This window comes from Lagenorhynchus albirostris, chromosome 20 (assembly GCF_949774975.1).
Source record: "Lagenorhynchus albirostris chromosome 20, mLagAlb1.1, whole genome shotgun sequence".
In the NCBI taxonomy this organism is placed as follows: domain Eukaryota; kingdom Metazoa; phylum Chordata; class Mammalia; order Artiodactyla; family Delphinidae; genus Lagenorhynchus; species Lagenorhynchus albirostris.
In genome coordinates this window covers 56,689,737-56,711,540 of record NC_083114.1, presented here as the reverse complement: position 1 = coordinate 56,711,540, position 21,804 = coordinate 56,689,737, and the positions used below count along the sequence as shown (strand labels likewise).

General features: G+C 36.8%; 1 protein-coding gene across 3 annotated transcripts in view; it reads left to right on the top strand.

Annotated features, from left to right (window-relative positions):
* The window catches only part of KCNJ2 (potassium inwardly rectifying channel subfamily J member 2), a 544,067-nt gene that overhangs the window by 504,742 nt on the left and 17,521 nt on the right, over nt 1-21,804 (top strand). The window contains exon 5 of one of the 3 annotated variants that reach the window (XM_060133886.1): nt 13,513-13,606. The exons of the other annotated variants lie outside the window; for them this stretch is intronic. The gene's annotated coding sequence lies outside the window, so the exon portion shown is untranslated. The remainder of the gene's footprint in view (nt 1-13,512; nt 13,607-21,804) is intronic. 3 annotated transcript variants of the gene reach the window in all.

Genomic DNA, 21,804 nt, shown 5'->3' with positions numbered 1-21,804 from the left:
CCACAAAATGATAAATTATTACATAATTTATCCACTATTATTGGAGATGTAGGTTGTTTGAATCTTTTAATTACATAAAAAATGTTACGTTGAACATTCTAGCAGGTAAATGTCTACCTGTGCATATTCATGATTATTTCCAGGAAGTAAAATAGCTAGAACAAAGAAAGAATGGCTGAATATTTTCAAAATCCTTACCTCCCTATTGGTGACATCAATGCCTTAAAATCAAACACAGGTGATAATAGAAAGACAATGGGGCCACCCCATTAGCTTTATAAGAATTTTTTCTGTCACTTCTTTGGAGATAGAAATCTCATAGTCAACGGCATTAGTTATAGAATAGAGCATCTATACTCTAAAGAGATGGTAAGTAAGTGTATTTAGGTTCTAGGTCTTTAAACAGCCTTCATTTAAAATGCATGGCATGACTTAGAAAACAAATTTAAGGTTACCAAAGGGGAAAGGTTGGGAGGGATAAATTAGGAGGTTGGGATTACATATACGCACTACTATATACAAAATAGATTATCAACAAGGACCTACTGTATAGCACAGGGAACTCTACTCAATACTCTGTAATAGCCTATATGGAAAAAGAATCAGAAAAAGAATAGATATATGTGTATGTATAACTGAATCACTTTGCTGTACACCTGAAATGAACACAACATTGTAAATTAACTATACTCCAATATAAAATAAAACGTTTTAAAAATGTATGGCATGTCATTTCATCTCTATGGAGAGGGACTACCGTACTTTGCTATGAGTAGAGACAGCTCTCAGTGGTGAATGTAATCAGATTGGGAAAGGTGGACAACTCCAGGAATTACCAGCAAAAGCATGGGCCGGACTGAAGACAAATGAAACTTTTGTTAAAGGAAAATATCTACAGGGAGAGTTTGCAAAGGCATGAAAAGTAAAGTTAATGTTCATCAGTGTAGCCCAGTCATGAGCTGTGGCTACTCCCCTGCAGATCTACATACCTGTAAGGAGGAAAAAAATATTTTTTCTGACCTTGAAGCTTATGATCATTGAATGCTGAAACCTTAGAAATCATTTGGATGCCATCTGTCGAAAATTACAGGATAAAAATAACAGCTAACTGAATGTTATTCTGTATTCCAGATACAGTGTTAAATGCTTATGTACACTGTTACCAGTATTCCTCACAGCATTTTTAGGAAGGAGAGATCCCCATTCTACAAATGTAAAACTGAGGCTAGAAGACGTAACAAATTTAGAACTTGAAGATGGTCATAGAGTTAATGAATGTTGGCCCATGTCTGAGTAACGCCAAAATCTATCATCTTAGATGCTTATTTGGCTTCAGGAAAGTAAAAGAGAGAAGTGTATAGAAAGGAGGATTTTGAAATTAGTTAATGATTAAATCATTTTTTGAACTATTTGAATGATGATGACATACTCATGATATAAGAGAAACAAGCCAATCTCTTTTTAATATAATGTGAAATCAATTTTTAGATCAACATGAAAGTTTGCAAAAGATAAATTTGTGTGTGTGTGTGTGTGTGTGTGTGTGTGTGTGTGTGTGTGTATACACAGCCTTGTATACAGCAGTGGTCTTTGAATGATGATAGAGTCATAAATGATTTAAGTTTACTTCATTATTTTGCATTTTCTATAATGAAGATAGTCTATTTTATAAGTTCCTTTTTAATAATCAACAGAATGTGTAACCATTTATTTCTAAAAAAACAAAGTGGGGTGGCTGACTGAAAGCTTTATTGAATTTTCCACAAATATGCACAAGGGAAAGTGATCATTTTTCTAATTAATAGTACAGATATGGAGTTAGACATAAATTCCTTCTGTGCTGTTTTTAATTTGTGAGACAATCAAAGGTTACAATATCTAAGAAGAATTAGGACAAATCAGTCCATGACATACTTTATCTTTCTCTTGAAACAAATAGTAAATACACACATGCAGGAATAAAACATTAACCTTACACTGAATTCTTGTTACAGAACTCAAACAAGCCTCCTGGAAGCTGCTACCAAAGATTTAAATTACCAAATATTTTGCAACAGTCAACATAGGTTGAGATCCAATTCTCGGAAAGTTCAGGGGTTTTGAGCATGGGCCACCTGTTCTCCTTGCTTGGCCCTGTAATAAACCTTTCTCTGCTCAAAAAACCAAAAAAAACAGACTCGATTCTCTTAACTTTAATCTTACATACTGCAGTTGCAAATGGCTGAAAACACATTGCTTTTCAATCAAATCAAAGTAGACCTTGGGATCTAGCAAATGTCTGGAACAAGTAGAAATGGCAACATAAGTTGAAGTCCTGGGCTTCCTTTGAGATGTAGACTGCCTTTGAACATTATATTGGTCTCAGTTTGGGAACTGAAAATCACTTGTAATGAATTCAATGCCATTTCTGTGAGTCTGTGAACTCACAGAGTTAATGCAGGTAAGGTTATTTGTTTTCAATGAGCCATTTAATATCATGAAGGAGGGTTTTTGTAATCCCTAATTAATTTTTGCCCTCAGCCCACCAATTGATTAATAACCCAGGGGAGTGAACAGGCAGCCTCCTTCCCCTTCCAAATAATTGCTACCCCAGTAGCAATGTCACATGCAAAACCACCACTGTTAAAATAATAACAAATCTGGGTAAATGATGATGGCCTTAATGAGTCAAACAAATTTCAATTCTTATTGATTAATTGGTGAAATTTATATCATAACCACTGCAAATCTACCTTAAATAAATGCAGGCATGGAGAAGGGAGCTTTGATTTTTATCGAGACTACTTCAACTATCCAAACAAATGTTTCTTTTTTTCATGAGCAGAATATAACATAGGCCTGTGCAAGATGACTGACTACTATATTTAACTCAGACAAATGCATAACAAATCACTATTCTGCAGTAAGAAGGCACACCTCATAGGCTCCTGTTTCTTTCTTTTTTTTTTTTCTTTCATTGGGGCCTGGATATAAGACCACAGCCATCTAAATAATCCTCCAGAAATAAACCAATGAAATTGTGAGTCTGACAACAGACACAGTATTATACCTGCAGCTGCGAAATGTTTCCATAGTCCAACCGCCTTTCCAGTAAAAATTTTATCCTGGGGGAAAGTCAGCAACTAAGATTTTAACTACTTTTCTGCAATAGAAAAGTTTGGAGTAATTGAGCCTTCATAAATTTCAATGTTTATGGCCTTTATTTTTCTTACAGAATTACCCACCCATCAAGTATATTGTGAAAATACTACCAGTGTATTACTATGTTCCCATATAAATAAATTCTTTAAAAAAATTCGGATGATGAACAATGAGACTACCTCCTAAGAAAGTACAGAATTCCAAAACAATTTTCTTGTTTTCTGTATTACTTGCCATATTCATAATTGTTGAACGAGCGTTTCAATTACATGAATATTGGAAACTAAAAAAGTCTGTAGATGTTTTGGCCAATTACCTGAACTGTGCACATTCACTAACTAGGTTGCTCTGTTTTGATGGAATTCTAAAAGGTTAGAATGTTTGGACCTTGTATCCTTCCTGTTCGCTTTGCAGAAACAGTATTTATTTCTGCACAGCCAGGAATATATGAACATATTTTCAATGGATACCATGCTAATACTGGGATTATGACATAGTGAACTTGTTCTTTGCTACCCGGGAATCTACACGGGTATTGGAAAGAAAGATCATTTACAATAAACAGCAAGCGACCTCTGGAACTTTGGTGAGAATATAAGTAGTTACAACTGTTAAAAGGAACATTGGCATTATTTATCAAAATTTTAAATGTGAGCGCCCTAACGTACTAGTTCCAGTAATACATCCATATACATGCATGTGTAGCAAAATTGTATAATGATGTCCACCATGATATTATCTGTAATGGCAAAGAACAACAATATATGAAAGGATTGTCAAAAGGAAAACGTTTATAATCTTTGCTTATCCTGAGTTCTTCCAAAGAACACAGCCTGAGGAGATGGCTTGCCTGTAGGTTTATTTTGGGAATGGCTCCCAATCAGTGGGAGTGGAAACAAGGGAGTTAGAGAAAAGGAGGGGACATATTATTTCTTTTTTTTGCAAGACAAAACCAATTTATTGTTTTGTTCTCATCTCTCCTCAAATGTAGTGCTTTTTTTTTTTCATGGAAAGGCATTTTATTTTAAATACAGCAGTGTGTACATGTCAATCCCAGACTCCCTAACTATCCCTTCCCCCCCACCCTTCCACCCGGTTGCCGTAAGTTCGTTCTCTAAGTCTGTTAGTTTGTTTCTGTTTTGTAAAGAAGTTCATTTGTATTTTATTTTATTTTTAGATTCCACATATAAGCGATATCATATATTTGTCTTAACTCTGTCTGACTTACTATTTCTAAAGCATGTTATCGATCTTGTGGTTTCCAGGGCAACTGCGTTATCAATCCTGCTTGGGTACCCTCTGAAGAAATGTGTAGAACTGGCTTTGCTATTATTTCCTGGGGGTTGGAATCTGATATTTGTGGCCTCCAACACTCATGAGTTTCCCTATGGGGTCTCAGCTTCCTTGCACCTCCAAGTTCTCTCCTTGTAAGAATTTCTGAGCAGTTGCCCACGGGCCTCCGACGTGGTGGCAGAGAAATCAAAGGGCAGAAAGGGAAAGTCACGCAGTGCAGTGGAGCTAAGGCTCAGCCTGTGAACCACAGAGCAGATTCAGCCCTGTTTCTGCTGCGTCCCACAAACGCCATATGTTCATTTTCATTCAATTAAAAATTCATTGGCCTTTTGATTTTCCTTTGACCCATCAGTTCTTTAGGTGTATTATTTAACTCCCCAAATTTGGGATTTCCCAGATGTCTTTCTGTTATTGATTTTTAGGTTGATGGTGTGGGGAGAGAAAACATGATTTGTATGATTTCACCACTTTTTAAAAAATGTTTATCTTATATTGGGTTATAGTTGATTTACAGTGTTGTGTTAGTTTCAGGTGTCCAGCAAAGTGATTCAGTTATCCATATACATATATCCATTCTTTTTCAGACTCTTTTCCCACATAGGTTATGACAGAATATTGAGTAGAGTTCCCTGTGCTATGCAGTAGGTCCTTGTGGGTTATCTATTTTATATACAGCAGTGTGTATCACTTTTAAATCAAGTTTGTTTAATGGCAAAAAGTATAACCCATCATGGTGAATTATCCTTGTGCATTTAAATGTGCGTTCTGTGTATCAGGTGGAATGGTCTCTAGATGCCAATTAAGGTCAAGTTGGATGATAATGCCGTTCAGGTCTTCTAGGTCCTTTTAGGTTATCTGATTAATTTACTATGAAATTCTGAGAGAGGAGTGCTAAAGTCTCCAACTGTAATTGGAGATCTGCCTCTGTCTTCTGTTCTATCAGTTTTTACTTCATGCATTTTGAAGCCCTATTTTGATGTATATATACATTTAAATTATGTCCTTGGTGAATCAAACCCTTGACCACTTTGTAATGTCCTTCATGATTTCTGGCAATGTTCCTCTTACAATGTCTATCTGATATGAATAGTCATTCCAACTTTGTTTTGACTCTGGTATGATTCCTTTTACTTTAGTCAGTCTGTTTTATTCTTGTGGTGGATTTTTCATGGACAATATATAGTTAGGTCTTACTTTTTTTATCTAGTTTGATCATCCTGTCCTTTCGTTCATTATTTTTGGATAATTCTTGGATGTTAGCTCTTCAAATTCTTCCCTCTTCTCTCTCTTCTGGATCCTTAATTACACCTATGTTAGGCCATTCAGGATTGACCTACAGCTCTTGAATGATTTGTAGTTTTCCCACATCTTTTTCACTTTTCATTTCTGTTTCTTTAATTTCTGTTTACCTGTCTTCAGGTTCACTAATTCTTCCTGGAGGTGTCAAGTTGGTTATAAAGGAAAGTACAGCTACAATAATTCAGTTAGTAGACTATGTCCTCAATACTTAAAAGACAAACCAAAGCTTAAATATCACTCTTCCCCACTCCACGTGCACCATTTTTGTTAAGATGCCAGGAATATGGAATAACGAATACAATCATTTTAAGTGTCTAGAAGCGTCCATCCTAGTAAAAATTAATTTACACCTGAAGATGCTTTGTTGAAGCTTTAAGAATATTTGCCAATGAGTATTTTAAGCTCTTCTGTGAAGATTCACTTCATTTTTGTCATATGGACACAACCTCAGTTTGACATGTCTTAGGTAAGAGCTACCCACATCCCTATAAATGTTGATACGGCATAAGTGAGAGGTCAGTGAAGATTTTTCAGCCTGCTTGAAGCCATAAGTATGCATATATGAAAGGGAAAGTATTTTTTTTTTAATTTTTGAAACAACAAAGAAAGGGAAAATAGTACAAATGCTGCCCCAGAGGCTTGTATATTTTTAAAGTGCCTGGTTATCTTATATCTACTTGTCTCCACCTCCGTTCCCATATGTATTTTCTAGTTACATATTTGTTGATGTTATTCGTTCTCGACATTCTTCCTTTTAATGAATTAAATATCACCAGTCTGATGGCTGTTATTCTGGGGTAAACTAAAAACACACTTATTATGAACATACTTGATTTATTACAGCCCCCAAAACAATCATGATAAGAGATGGCTTTCACTACCTTAATGCTCACCATTAGCAGTTTCAAATACATTTTGGTGAAAAAAGGAATTAGGAGTAAGTAAATAACAAAGTAACTTTCCTTTGGGTTTTGGAAAAAGATAGACTTTCATTCACTTCACATTTCACACTTTCTCATGTTTCTTCTTATACCTGTTTACATATTTGTGAGATGGCGGACCAGGGCTTTGGGGTAAAATATTTAGCTATGGACAATTTTTCTCTGTGCAAATCCATATGGCCTAGTTAATACAGTTATTGAGTTAAATTTGCATACTGACTCTGGGAAATTCAAGGATTTTCTAGGAATTCCATTGGCAAGCATGTTTGGGTGTCCTATGGACACACAAAAAAGAATTTGGAGGGACTTGCCTGGTGGCCCAGTGGTTAAGAATCCACCTGCGAATGCAGGGGACACGGGTTCAATCCCTGGTCCGGGAAGATCCTACACGCTGCAGAAGACTAAGCCTGTGCGCCACAACTACTGAGCCTACGTTCCATAACTACTGAAGCCCACGTGCCTAGAGCCCGTGCCCTGCAACAAGAGAAGCCACTGTAATGAGAAGCCCGCTCGCTGCAACAAGAGAAAGCCCATGCACAGCAACGAAGACCCAACACAGCCAAAAATAAATTCATTAAATAAATAAATTAAAAAAAATAGAATTTGGAGCCGTCATCAAGCCTACTGAGTAACTCGGTTGGGCATGACCATAACTTGGATCCTATGTACTCTAAGCCACGTACCTGGCCTCTGAGCTCAGCTGACAGTCACTTATGAGGCTTAAGAATTTGACGTATGTAGAATGATGTAAAAAGATCTTCTTAAGTTATTTCAGAAGACAATGAAAATGATCCAGGGAAGATCATTCTTATAATACTGATGTAATATCGTGGTGGCATTAGAGCTAGTGGGGGTACGAACACTCCGTAACAATTGCCTTTTACAGGTACAAGAGGAGAATGGCTCTATACAAAAATGAAATCTTTGGGATACCCTGGTGTGGCTTTGGGACACCCTGGTGTAGCTTTGGGACGTCTGATGGCCACATCGTTAGGAAGGGGGTGGTGTCAGACACAGAGTTGGGGGTTAAGTATTGCCTCCTACTTGGAAGCCCCCTGCATTTGAAGCATTACACCATGTTATTCCTTATTCCAGCTGTCTATTTTTGAGTCGCAAATAACTCCAAATATTAGGGGCTGAAAACAATACCACTTATTTTGTGCACATGTTAAGAAAGAGAGAACTGTGGCAACTCTCCGTCTTTTATAAGGACATCAATCCTTTTGGACAACCCCCTCCCATAATCTAGTGACCCTGAATTAATTACCTCTCAAATGTGTCATCTCCAAATACCATCCTACTGGAGGTTACTGCTTCAGTATAAATTTAGAGAAGACACAATTCAGTCCATATCAGATATTGACCTGTAATTTTCTTTTCTTTTAATGCCTTTTATTCGTTTGAGTAGTAGAGTCATGCTGGTTTCATAAAATGTATTGATTAATGCTCTCTCGTCTTCTATTTTTTTGGAAAGATTGTGTACAATTTGTATCACTTCTCTCTTAAATGTTCTGTCCAATTTACCACTGAAGCCACCTACGTCTGTATATTTTTTCTGAATACGTTAAACTACAAATTCAATTTGTCTTCTTCTGAAATTGGGCCTTAGTTTGGGGAGATTCTAATTCAACAGAGTTTTATGGTTTTGAGTTTCAACTGGGGCCAGTTTCCTAAACCTTCTTACTCCCCATCCTGAAACTCACACGCAGGGACCCTAAATTCACCCCCATGAAAGTTGGGGTCTGGAAATTTATTTAAGGCTCAATTCAATTATCAGAGACACCTGTGCTCCAACCAAACGCATACACAATGGGAGGGGCGCCTGTTACACTTAGATTAAAGGACTTTCTCTCCATCACGTCAATTACAAACAGGCCTAAAGGACTAGTCCTGGAATTTTACCCCACATCTGATAAACAGAATACACTTAATGTCCTAATTTTTGGCTGGATCTCTGAGAGATTTACTCCTTAAAGAAGGCTCAGAGAAAGAGAGAATGGGGAATTTTCTGGAAACTAATGAGCCTTGGAGACTCGGCTTTCCCCCTCAATTGACTTTGCCACACAAGATCAGACTGGCAGAACATCAATATAAACTTTATTTGCTGGGATTGACTCTGGACACACTGCATATTTCCTGCTGGAATATGTGTACGTATAGGTATAAATGGATGTACTTTTCCCTAACACTTTGCATTCCAAGGCTTAAAAGTGCCTGGATTAAATGTAGTCTTTCTTTCTAAAGAAACTGACTTACATGGACGCTGTTTTACAACCCCCTACAGTATTTGTAAAGTAAAATACGTTCTAAATCTTGCAGTAGTGACTGTGCAGAGGCCGTACTGCCGTTATTTTAGTCTATGGGAATTAGGCTGGTAATTAAGTATTTGAATCCACAATTTTAAGGCAGGTACTTTATCCTGTATCCATTTGTGTTGAAAGAGGCCTGTGATTTTTGTCTTTCGAAAATAGGCTTAACGTTGGCCCTTAGATTCTTCTAGGCCACGTGAACATGAACAGATAACAAATATGGTCTTTTAAGCAAATAGTTTTTGTCTCTTTTTTTAATTATGTCAAATAGCTGGCTTAACAATTTTTCTGCTTTTCCTTCCCTGAAGAGGTGTGGTATTTTCATTTTATAAGACGTGGTCATTCTGGGAACTTTCTGGAATGATGTTGAGGCTGAGAAGGTATTCCAGTATGGTTCTTGAGTTATTTGAATATGTAAAGGCCACAATTTAATCATTTTGAAGTGGATTTTTGAGAATTTTTAAAGTGAAAACCTTTCCTTATAATTGGAAATTTCAAGGTTAATGATGAGGAAGAATATGAAATATACAAGAAGAAAAACACCTGCCAAACCATCTAGTTCAATATCAAGTTGGTCCTACAGCTATTTTTGCATAATTTAATTGAAGATTTGTTGTTATAGTTAATAAATACGTTACTTTTAAGTGGATGGGTATTTTTATTTTGTAAAAGAAGTCTATTAAAATCTTGAGTAAAATTTAACCAGAAATGATTCTATCTTTCCTCAGAGTATTCCACAGATGGCATTAACTCTTGGAGGGTACGAACACTCACACACACCAAAAAATATGGAAAATCAAAACGTAACGTTATACTATAGTAACATTTGTAGAAATGAGTCTTCCAGTCCCCTTTTCTAGAAACTGACGCTTCCTCTCCCCTCATAATTATCACTGGCAGCGCCACATGAGTAAATATGGTCCTGCCTTTCAGCAGCAGCTGACGGTTCCCGGTCGGACAACCCCCCTTCCCCCCTTCCCCCAAGCCTCGCCAATGATATTTTCTTTGTCAGTAGAAACGAAAATCATCAGTTTTCTTCCAGATGAGGAAAGTTCCAAAAGGATAAGATATTGTATTGGTCTTGATTCTTCAGAGAAACAACACCATTAGGATAGATAGATAGATAGACAGATAGATAGATGGATAAAACAGATAGATAGAGAATTATTAGAAGGAGTTGACTCAAATGGTTATGGAGGCTGAGAAGTCCTAACATCTTCAATCAGCAAGATGAAGACCTAGGGGAGCTGATGGTAAAGTTCCAGTCTGAACTTGAGTCCAAAGACAGGAGCTGACAGATGGACAAGCCCAAAGAGTGAGCAGAGAGAGTGAATTCTCCTTTGCTCAGCCTTTTTTGTTCTATTCAGGCCTTCGAAGGCTTGGATGAGGTCCATCCACGTTGGGGAGGGCCATCTACTTTATTCAATCTATCGATTCAAATGTCAGTCTCATCCAGAAACATCCTCATAGACACACTCAGAAAAGCTGTTTAAACAAATATCTGAACTTGAAACTAACACAACATTGTAAATTATACCTCAAGAAAGATAGAAAATCTGAAAAAAATAAAAAACAAAGCCACCTGAAGGCTTCAGTTGAGTTAAAAAAAAAAAAAAAAATCTGAGCATCTCATAGCCCAGGCAGGTTGACACATAAAATTCACTATCACAGGTACCATCAGATGAGGTATTATAAGTGATCGTTTTCCCCTATTATAAGTGATCATTTTCCCCTATAAGGAGCAAGGTAATCTGCAGTGAAGTGAAAGGATGAAGCTGTCACAAGGAGAAAAGTAGGCAACTAAGGAAGAAAAAGAGGTCTGGAAAAACATAAACCCTGATCTCAGATGTTCCTGAGACACGCTTTACCTTTCCCAGGGTTTAAGTGCCCTGAGAAATAATATCCCTGTGTCCATTGATTTAATTCCCATCTTTGCTTTAGTAATTTGAATTTGGTTTCAACTACTTGACACCAAAAATACAAACTAATATTGATGGCTGAGTCTGATGAAAAGAACATACAACTGGGAGAAGGCAGGCTAGTTTCTAGCCCTGAGTGTGCCACAAATCGTCTGAGTTTGGGGAACTCAATTCCCCCTCCAGACTTCAGGCATCTTATCTCAGGAGTACCCACTAACTCATTTTTTTTAAACAATCAAATATTGAACTCAAGCTATATGCTAGGCACCTGTGATGACACAAAGCTTATAGTGGTAAACAAATAAACAAACAAAACATGATTATACAAGTTATACGAGCTAGAGGGGAGAATTTGATGCTGTTCTCTCTGACTTTAATGCTTTTCAACACTAGTACAATACTCATATGAATTGATAGCAATTTAAAGCCCCATATTTTATCCATTATATCTGGCTTTTTATCCATAGCAAAATAGTGTATTCCCCCCAATAATTATTCAAACGTAAGGATATATCTCAGTACCGTATTTATACACAGAAATATAAATTATATCCACCACAGGCCATTTAAAATACGCTTTCACTTTAAAATTACATCTGGAGGTCGCTTTGTGAAAATAAAATAACTGTTGATTTATGGGTCTTAATAAGAGTCTGATCCTTTCTTATAATAGAAGTGTTATTTATGTTGTTCCTGTTAAGACAGGAAAGTTTCTCCATGGGGGCGGAAGCCATTGATTTCCCTTTGGGGGTCTTAAAAGTGATTTTCTATTCCATAAGCTAGAAAGAAAACCCCTGCTTTATGCATCCAAAGCTTATCTTCCCTTCAAAACCCACTCAATCCCTCTCTGATTTGTGCCCATGAATCTTTCCCGGACCCCTTCAACTCTGTGATCTCATGCTGCTCTAAACTCACTGCACTGACTTGCCTTTCAGCAGTGGAACCTGGGAACACAGCATGAAGGCAGATAACAATATTTCAGGAACAGAGAAACTGAGGTGCGCACAAGTGAAAGGACTGGGGAAGCCCTGAAGGTTAAGCACAGCCGAAGGGTCAGAAATACGGAGTAGCTTTCTGAAAAAAAAGATGACGAAGTTAAGCAAAGGACGCTGTATTGTGTGTAATTCCAGCTTTGTGGACGGCACCGGCCGACAGATCGCTCATGCTGGGTCACTGGTGCTACTCCTGCAAAGAGCGAAATAGATTTTAGTACTGTCGTCAGTGGCGTAGGCAGGTAGAAATGCGACTTGTTTCGAGAGGAGGAGAAATGCCATGGCATGGAATCCTCACTTCCCCACTGAGTTCTTTTCTGTTATTACTATTACTTTAATCAGTTTAGAATTTTTTTAAATTGATTTACGCGTGGTAAATTAACACCATCCCATAAATGGAGAATATTCGTTAATGTCTGATTGATCAATCAACCTCAAAGCTCTGGGTGGCTTACAGCTATCAGTTGTGTCCTTGCTCAGAGGTGGCTCCACAGCGGGTCGGCTGGGTTTGGTTCTGTGCTGCCAGCTGGGTTCAAGAAGACCCCACAGGTTTTCTCATTCTCCTTGTACCAATAGCTTCCTATTCCACTCTTGGCGGATCTCAGAGGCACACGTGGGCAAGTGGAATCAAGAAAATGTGTTTTAAGCCTTGGTGTACGTTTCATGTTTGCTACCATTCCATTGGCCAAAGCGAGTCACATGGTCACACGTCCAAGCCCCATAGCAGAGGGTGAGGAAAGTTCCTCTTTCATAGCTGAAGGCTCTGCAGTTTTATAAAGGATGTAGTTGTTATAAAGGAGTGAAGAAATGACAATAATCCAATCCATCACATAAAGCTAACAGTAAACCGTACCAAATGCTTATAAGAAAAATCAGTATCTCCCCATACCAATCCTGTTCCCGAGAGGCAAATACTTTCTGTTTCTTTTGGTGTTGACCTTCGTCTATCTGTCTGTCTATCTATCCATTAGTAAATAATACTATAATTATATTTAGTATAAATTGATATTAATACATATTTATCAGTTTTAGACATTATCAAATTCCTGTAACACTAGATGAGTTTGGCATTGTTGCATACTCACCCGTATTTTCCCTTCTCCCATATATCAATATAATATTATCACAGTTTGGGGCTTTAATCTGTTATCAGTGTTTACATATGCTATAGATATAATTCAGTGCTTACATAATATTTTTAATTTCCTACACTTAACAATTCTATTTCTGCTTAAATCTCTTCATACCTATTCCAGTTTTTAATGTTCCAAACGACCTGTCGGACACCTGTCACTAATTTTTCCCAGTATTCAAGCACAGATCCTAGCACCCTATTAATTGCATCCCCTGTCCCCCAACACACACACCTTGGACACCTCCCCCCATCAAAGTTTCACATCCTTCTCTCTTGTCTGGACTAATGCTTTCTGCTCCTAGTGCAAAACCATCATCCCTGGGCTCTCTTTACTTCTTTGCCTGAGATACACACTACTAGTTCTCAATATTCTATTAGCATTCAAAGTTTCTGTTGAGAAGCCAAATTTCAGATTCTTAGTATACGATCTATTTTATTTCTCCCATAAGTTCTTAATACATCCTTTTTATTTTTTTCTTCCAGTTTTCCGGAGATATAATCGTCATGCAGCGCTGTGTACATTTACGGCATACAGCATGATGACGTGACTTACATACATCATGAAATGATGATCACAGTAAGTTTGGTGAACATCCGTCATCTCATAGAGACGCACAATTAAAGAAATAGAAAAAAGGTTTGTGTGTGATGAGAACGCTTAGGATTTACTCTCTTAATATCTTTCATATGTAAAATACACATATCCATTTTATTTTAATTAGTGACATTTTCAAATTGAAGATCCCAGGCTTCAACTCTTTGTTTGTTCTACTTTCTGGAAGTTATTCTCTGGATTACCCTGGTCTAAGTCACCATTATCTCTTGCCTTGATGAATATAATACCCTCTGAAATAACTTTCCTGCTCTTAACTTTGCTTTATTGTTGTTCAGCTCAAAAGAGCAACCACAGGGACCCTTTAGATATTGTCAGAATAAATGTCCTCTGCTCTAAACTTTGCAGTGGTTTGTATCCTGTATTTCAGAGTAGGAGCTAACAGAATCTTTATAACAGCCTACAGGGCCATACTGATCTAGAACATCATTAGCCCCGTGCTCTGAATTCTTACTTTCTTCCTTTTCCTCATTCTCTCCTGGACACACCAGCTGCTTTGCTAATTCCTTAATATAGTCCTTGTCTTTGGAAATAAAATGTGAGCCACAGATGGAAGCCACATGCATGATTTCAAAGATTTTAGTAGACATTTAAAAAAAAAAAGAAATAAAAAACTGATTGAAATTAATTGTAATAATATATTTAACAGAACTCAATATGTTTAGAATTTATCATTTTAATATGCAGTCAAAAAATTTTAACTTATAGACTTTGAAAACAAACTGATGTTTACTAAAGGGGAAAGATTGGGGGGAGGGAGAAATTAGGAGATTGGGATTAACGTACATACACTACTATATATAACATAGATAATCAACAAGGACAGCACAGGGAACTCTGCTCAATATCCTGTAATAATTTATATGGGAAAAGAATCTGAAAAAGAATGGATATATGTATATGGATAACTGAATCACTTTGCTGGACACCTGAAACTAATGCAACATTGTAAATCCACTGTACTCCAATATAAAATAAAAATTAAATTTAAAAAAATTTTAATTAATGAGACACTTTACACTCAGTCTTTGAAGACTGTTTTTTTTTTTTAAACATCTTCATTGGAGTATAATTGCTTTACAGTGTTGTGTTAGTTTCTGCTGTATAACAAAGTGAATCAGCTATATGCATACGTATATCTCCATATCTCCTCCCTCTTGCGTCTCCCTCCCACCCTCCCTATCCCACCCCTCTCGGTGGTCACAAAGCACCGGGCTGATCTCCCTGTGCTATGCGGCTGCTTTCCATTAGTTATCTATTTTACGTTTGGTAGTGTATATATGTCCATGCTACTCTCTTACTTCGTCCCAGCTTACCTGTCCCCCTCCCCATCTGTGTCTTTATTCCTGTCCTGCCCCTAGGTTCATCAGAACCATTTGTTTTTTTAGATTCCATAAGACTGGTGTGTTTTTTACATTTATACAACATCTCAATCAGACTAACTTTTGATCTATAACTACCCTTCAAAAATATCCCAAATGGAGGGAAGGGGCCAGGCCCTACACTGGCCAATCACTGCGTATGGACCACACCGGACGAGAGGGTACAGCTTCCTTCCATGGAGAGCAATGCCTGGGGAGAGACAGCTGTCAGTAGTCAGCCTGTAATAGAAATGAGCCATCAAAGTCTTTGACTCTAGAGGGAGGGTCTGAGCCATGTACCAGAGCACCTAAAATAGAACTTAAAATGTAACAAAAGTTAAAAGTAAAGATGCAGTAGGCAGACCTTTTAAAAACATGCATTTATTTATAACCAACACTTCTTGTCTGGGGCATACTCTTAATTAAAAAAACAATGATTGCTCCATATTATCAAGGGTCAAGAGTTTTTAGTAAGTCAGTAATTTGAGCAAAGTGTCTAAATGATGCCAGCTTCAAAACCTAGATTGAAACATCCAAAGAAATCGTACATATATATATTATTATATATGGAAAAACTCTGCTTTAGTGAGAAATCGAAAACAAGATCCTATCCACATGCTAAAAATTTCTCAAGTGTTTTTTTTATAAAGTTATGATGAGATTAAAGCAAGATATTAACTTTTCCTTCGAATAAAGCAGTTTAAGAGAAATTAAATGGAAGAAATCCTGGTAAAAATCCTCCTAACACGCAAAACGCAGCATAAATGAGTCTGAGACTTTGGGCCGATTAAGACCTGGGGTTGACAGCGAATGATCCAAAAGGGTTTCCTTTTGTGTCGTGGACCAGAAACATTTGGGAGAATCTGTGAAAGAGATACATCAGGCAGAAAATCCAGGGGACAATGAAGTTTCTTCTTGATCAGGCAGAGCTTGTCAGTGATATTTCAGACAGCGGCACCAGAAAGGGTATCAGACATAGACACATTCATTGTGTGGGGAGTGAAGGCAGGCAGAGCAGAACGGGGCTTCTTGATAGCTGTCCCCAGTGAGGCAGCTTCCCCAAGCACGCAGAGATAAATGCCACTGCTGGAAATACTAACCTGTCATACACTTTCTATTGCTGAAGTGGTGATGACGATGTACATCTACTTCATCTGTTCACATTAGGTCTGGCTGCCCTAGCAGAACGTCCACGTAAGAATGGCTTAAATGAGATGTATTAAGTAAGTGTTACAAAGAGTACAGAAGGGTAGATAGAATCAGAGATGACTGAAGTTCCAGAAGAAGAGAAATACGGAGCAGAAGTAATCATCAAAAATAGAATAATATAAGCTCCTTGAGTAAAAGACCTGAATCTGGAGGATGTATAAGTGGAATACACTGGAAAAAATTAATTGAAATAGACCAATATATGCCACCTGACCCTAAAATGATGAAAAATGAAACCCAAAGTGTTAAGTAAACAATATAAATAAAATAAAATTTGTTATTAGAAAAGAAGAAGAAATGAGGTTGCCCTCAGATTTCTCTTCCTCAGCCTTAGACACAGAAATACAAAGGGGATATGATCGCAAACTTGGAAGGAAATGGGTTATTATTCATGATTTCTATTACCAAACAGGGTATGATTCAAAGATAAAGACACACATGTTTTCCCTAAAAGCACTCATTGAAGACATTCTTTAGTTAACTGAATCAAAATAAAGCTCTCAAAAGTGGGCAGTTTCTATAATAACATAAAAGAGAAAAAGCACAAAAAGACATTTAAACTGGTTATGAAAAGACAAGCATTGTAAATGTGATTATCAAACAAAATGTAAACTAATTATCATAAGAAGAGATGCATGATATAAAATAATTATCACAAGCAGGTTCTAAATACCTGATCGTATCCCCAGAAGTGAGAGGCTGGGGTGTACAGGAGGAAATGAACATGTGCTAATTTCCTTGTCTTAAATAGGGAGGGGGGTCAACAAAGATTACCTTCTGGTTGATATTGGTAAAGAGAAATTAGGTTCAAGTGTGTTTTCCCCCCAAAATAAAGTTATTATTTATAAGATTAAATGAGTTAGTTGTTAAATAACTCAAGGTAAATAAATTATAACCTATGATGGAAAATTAACAAACCCAAAAACCCCCATAAGAATGGAAATAATAAAACTTGATAGCCAAATTTATTAGTGATGGCAAAAAATACAAATGAATTAGAACTTTGCTATGATGCAGGACAAGAGTTTGGATTTATAAAATCTCCTCTCCAAAAATAATAAAATAAGATTTATGAAGTAAATATAACCAGGAATGTACAGTCACCAGTGAAACAAGCTAAGGGCCCTTAGACAAACATAAACAGTAAAAAGTATTTTTTTTTACTATTTTTTATGTTTCACATAAAACTATAGAAGAAACTGGGACAAACTGAAAAAAATTAAAAATAGCAAGGAATCCACAATGACAGCCCCCCTTAAAAAAGAGCAGAATAATGATGATTCATAAATTTTACTACTCTCCCTACAGCCAGAAGTGGAGGTATATGCGGTATTTTGGGAAAAAAAAAAAAAAAGAAGAATGTTCTCCTTTGAGTCTCTCTTCCTCCTTCTAGAAAAACAATATAAAAGCACATTACTAGGGCTGGAAAAATCAGTTAAAATTAGCCTCTCAACCCAATCCCACCAACCTCTGGCAAAATGGTAACCTCAAAGAGACCAGAGTATAATCTCCTACCTCTAATTGTTTAGCAGGAAACAAAAAGTTGTGGAATTAAAGGGAAAAAAATTGCTCAGCCACTCCAAGCAACAAATTTCAATCCACAAGGCTTCCTAACCTCTGAAGCAAGAAGGCTGAAGGTTAATCCCCGTGGGAATGGCCAGTGGGTTGTTCAGAAGAGGGGACCTCAGTGCAAGGCGCTCAGGACAACTCCAGGCAAGGAACGTGGCTGTAGCTTCACACACAACCAGAGCACCTGCCCATCTCTATTTCGTTTTCCCTTCAGTTGACTAAGCATCTAACATGTTCATACTCATCCTTCAACTTGCTATGCTAGAAGCATGTTATCTGTGTCCAGATTAAAGGAAACAATAAAAATCAAAAATTCAACACAATTTGAAAAATAAACTGGTGAAAAGTGTTAGGGAAGCTTAGGTCAGGGGAAAGATGGTTAAATATTACAGAGATACAGTAAGTAAAATATTGATGCTATGGAAGAAGCGGCATATTGACTAGTATGATGGAAAATAAATTTCCCCCAAAAGATTACAAACGGTATATACAAAACCTTAGTTTTTTTCTTTCTTTTTAAATAAGGATGGCCTCCCAAATCTTTTGTTTATTCAATAGTCACAATTAGTAACTTACTTATGGGAAAAAAATAGTTTGAAGCCGATTTCATATCATATATCAAAATAAGTTTCAGATGGATGAAAGAATAGGTAATTTGTGAAAATTTTAGAATCAACTATTGGTGAATATTATCTAATTTTGATGAGGGAAAAGACTTTCCATGCAAAAATAGGGAAAATAAATCATAATAGAAAGGATGAATCTTTTTGAATATATAAAATTTTTTAAAAATTGTATTTCAAAAAAATACCAAAAAACAAACAAACAATACTACAAACAAACAATTGTGAACAATAAGCTGGGAAACATAATTCCTCAGATAAGAGAGAAAAAATATTTATGCATATTCTTTTGTACCAAAAAACACGTTCACTTAAAATGGCACATGTGATCTGAATTCTGTGAAGGGCTGTGGGTCCTGATTACTTCCTAAACATATATTTCCTGAAGCTCCTGTCTGAGGGAGTATGGAAATTTTGTAGCACACATTTTTCAAGTAGCCATGCCTAACTGCTTCCTAATTTGTTTATGAAATTTGTGGCAATGACTTGAAGACAATAGCAGGATAAACTTATAAAAGTACAGATTTTGGAGTTTGACAAATCATGTTAGAATCCTACTTCAAATATTTCCTGGCCCCTTTGCCAGATGGAGTCACTCAATTCCTTTGAGTTTCAGTTTGAAATGGTGAAATTTGAGTACATTGCTCTTTGTCAGTATGCAGTGAATATTTGTTTTCTTTCCTCCTTGTATCCCAAAGTTTTGTAGATCCCAGGTTTCTAAGTAATACATTATAAAGCTAATTCCCTAAACCTGGATTTGCAAACCATTGTCTGCAGCCCAAATTAGCCTGGATCTTTTTGTAAATAAAGCTTTATTGAAACAGAGCCATACCCATTTTATTTGCACGTGTTGTCTATGGCTACTTTCACAGTGGAACAGCAAATTTGAGTCACTGGATTGGGATTGTCTGGCCAGCAAATCCTAAAATATCATATGGCCCTTTAAAGAAAAACTTTATCTACCCCTGGAGGAATCTATATTTTTGCTTTTACCACTTGAAAGAAGACATCACTGTACTTGTGAAATATAGGTACCTGGTGAAAGCAGCATTTTACTCAAAAAGTATTAAAATGAATATTCTGCAGAATCCAAAAAAAAAAAGAGAGTCAAACTCATATAGAGAGTAGTAAGTCATTGCCAGGGACTTGGGGTGGGAGGGTAGGGAGAAGTTGGTAAAAGGATACAAACTTTCAGTATAAGATGAATAAGGTCTGAGGATCTAACATAAAACGTGGTGACTAATGTTGGTAACACTGTATTTTGTTAAGAGAGTAGAACTTAAATGTTCTCATCAAAAAAATAAGAGAGAGAAAGATAAATATGTGAGGTAATGAAGGTTTAGTTAACTAGACGGAGAGGATCCTTTCACAACGTATATCAAAACACCGAGATGGGGACCTCCCTGGTGGCGCAGGGGTTAAGAATCTGCTGGCCAATGCAGGGGACAGGGGTTCAAGCCCTGGTCCGGGAAGATCCCACATGCTGCGGAGTAACTAAGCCCATGCGCCACAGCTACTGAGCCCACGTGCCACAACTACTGAAGCCCACACGCCTAGAGCCCGTGCTCGGCAACAAGAGAAGCCACCACAGTGAGAAGCCCGTGCACCGCAACAAAGAGGAGCCCCCGCTCGCTGCAAGTAGAGAAAGCCTGCGCACAGCAACGAAGACCCAACGCAGCCAAAAAAAAAAAAAAAACAAAACCGCAAAGATGTACACTTTAAATATCCTACAATTTTATGTCAATTATACCTCAGTAAAGCTGAAACAAAAACCAAAATATTCTAAGATTCATATTTAGTATGATTTTCATGTGTTCTAAATCATTTTAGCCAAATAGTGTTTTAAAATGTTTTATGTATTTTATGCCTTTCTTTTCCTCTTCTTTTCTATTCTCTTTCTTTATTCTTCTTTCTTTATCAGAAAATCTAATGAGTTCTTTCTAAGCTGGAAAGTCACTGAATGTGATCCTGTCCTCATTATACCCCCTTTGATCTTGCTACAATACGAAATATAGTTAAGCAGTTGTTCTATTCATTTAGGACTCTGGCTAAGGTGCAATAACTGATTGCCATAAATCAGACAGAGAAGTCTGGACCTGGTATCTTTGCTTTGATTCAGTTATGTCTTGTGCTAATCCTGCCCTTGCTGAATCTGAATTTATCTGTACGTCTTTGGCCTGGAGGTCAAATGGGGAGTTTATTGGTATACTATCTCTCGTGAACTTATGAGTATTTCCTCTTTTATTCAATTTAAGGACAACCCAAGATGACGCTGTCTTTATGGATTACTGCCCTGCCATTTTAGAAATGAAGAGCTGTTCATCATTTGGGCAAGTTTAGATAAGCCCACATACCCATTTGTTAAAATAAATCGGAAAATTAGGAGACGGTAGTTGTATATCATTTGTATTTATGAAACAGAGAAACCAAGAGAACATATTGTCAGGATGTTTCACTCCTTCTGCTCAGACCACAATTCTTGTTTTATTTTTTATCACCTTAATTTCCTCTATTTTAACATGATTTGTTTCCTATTCCTTCATAGTGTTTATATAATTTAAATAGCTGCAGATAGCTATCATACTTTTGAGTCATTGCTTGGACCAGAAAAGCCTGTGGGCTAGCTTCTCCTGGTTTTTTTCTTTTTCCTCAGGGATCCAGCTGGTCCATATTTTATCACTTTTGTTTTTGTAAATACGCTCTTTATTCGATTTTTCTAAATGAGTCTGAACCAAAATGCTTTTTCCTTCTGGATATGTGTAGCCAGACACTGACACTTCCTGTGCTGAGAAAGACATGGTGGACATGGTAGCCAGATTTGGGTTTAGAACTTGCTTCTACTTTTTTTTTTAACTAGTTTTATGATCAAAGACAATCTTATAACTTTCCTCAACCTCGATTTCCTCAAATTAAAATACCTATCTCCAGCAGTTTTACTGGTACAGACAATCGAAGCGTACCAATCTGGCAAAAGCAGTATTTTTTTCAAGTTTCAATGGATTTGTCCTTCGTATACATGCTTTATATATCTGTTATTTATATACTTATCTACCTATATGACTCACTTCTTTTTTAGAAGCAAGAAAAAACACTAAAAAAATTTTTTTAAGGAAATTTCAGGCTCCAAACTATACTATAATACTACATTAAGTCAACTATTTTGCCACTGGTTCTGGGAAAGAGAGACGGATGAAAGAGAAAAGAGTCTGCAGATAGACTTATTGGTAAATGTTAAGATTTTACAAATGAGAAATATGCAATTTCAATTCATCTGGGAGAAGTTATATGTCAATATAATTTCTGGAAAAATTATCAAAAATAAATCCCATCTTGCAAAAATCCTAAATTTTAACATTTTTAGATATAAATAAGAAATGGCAAAAAGAAATAGTAAATAGCA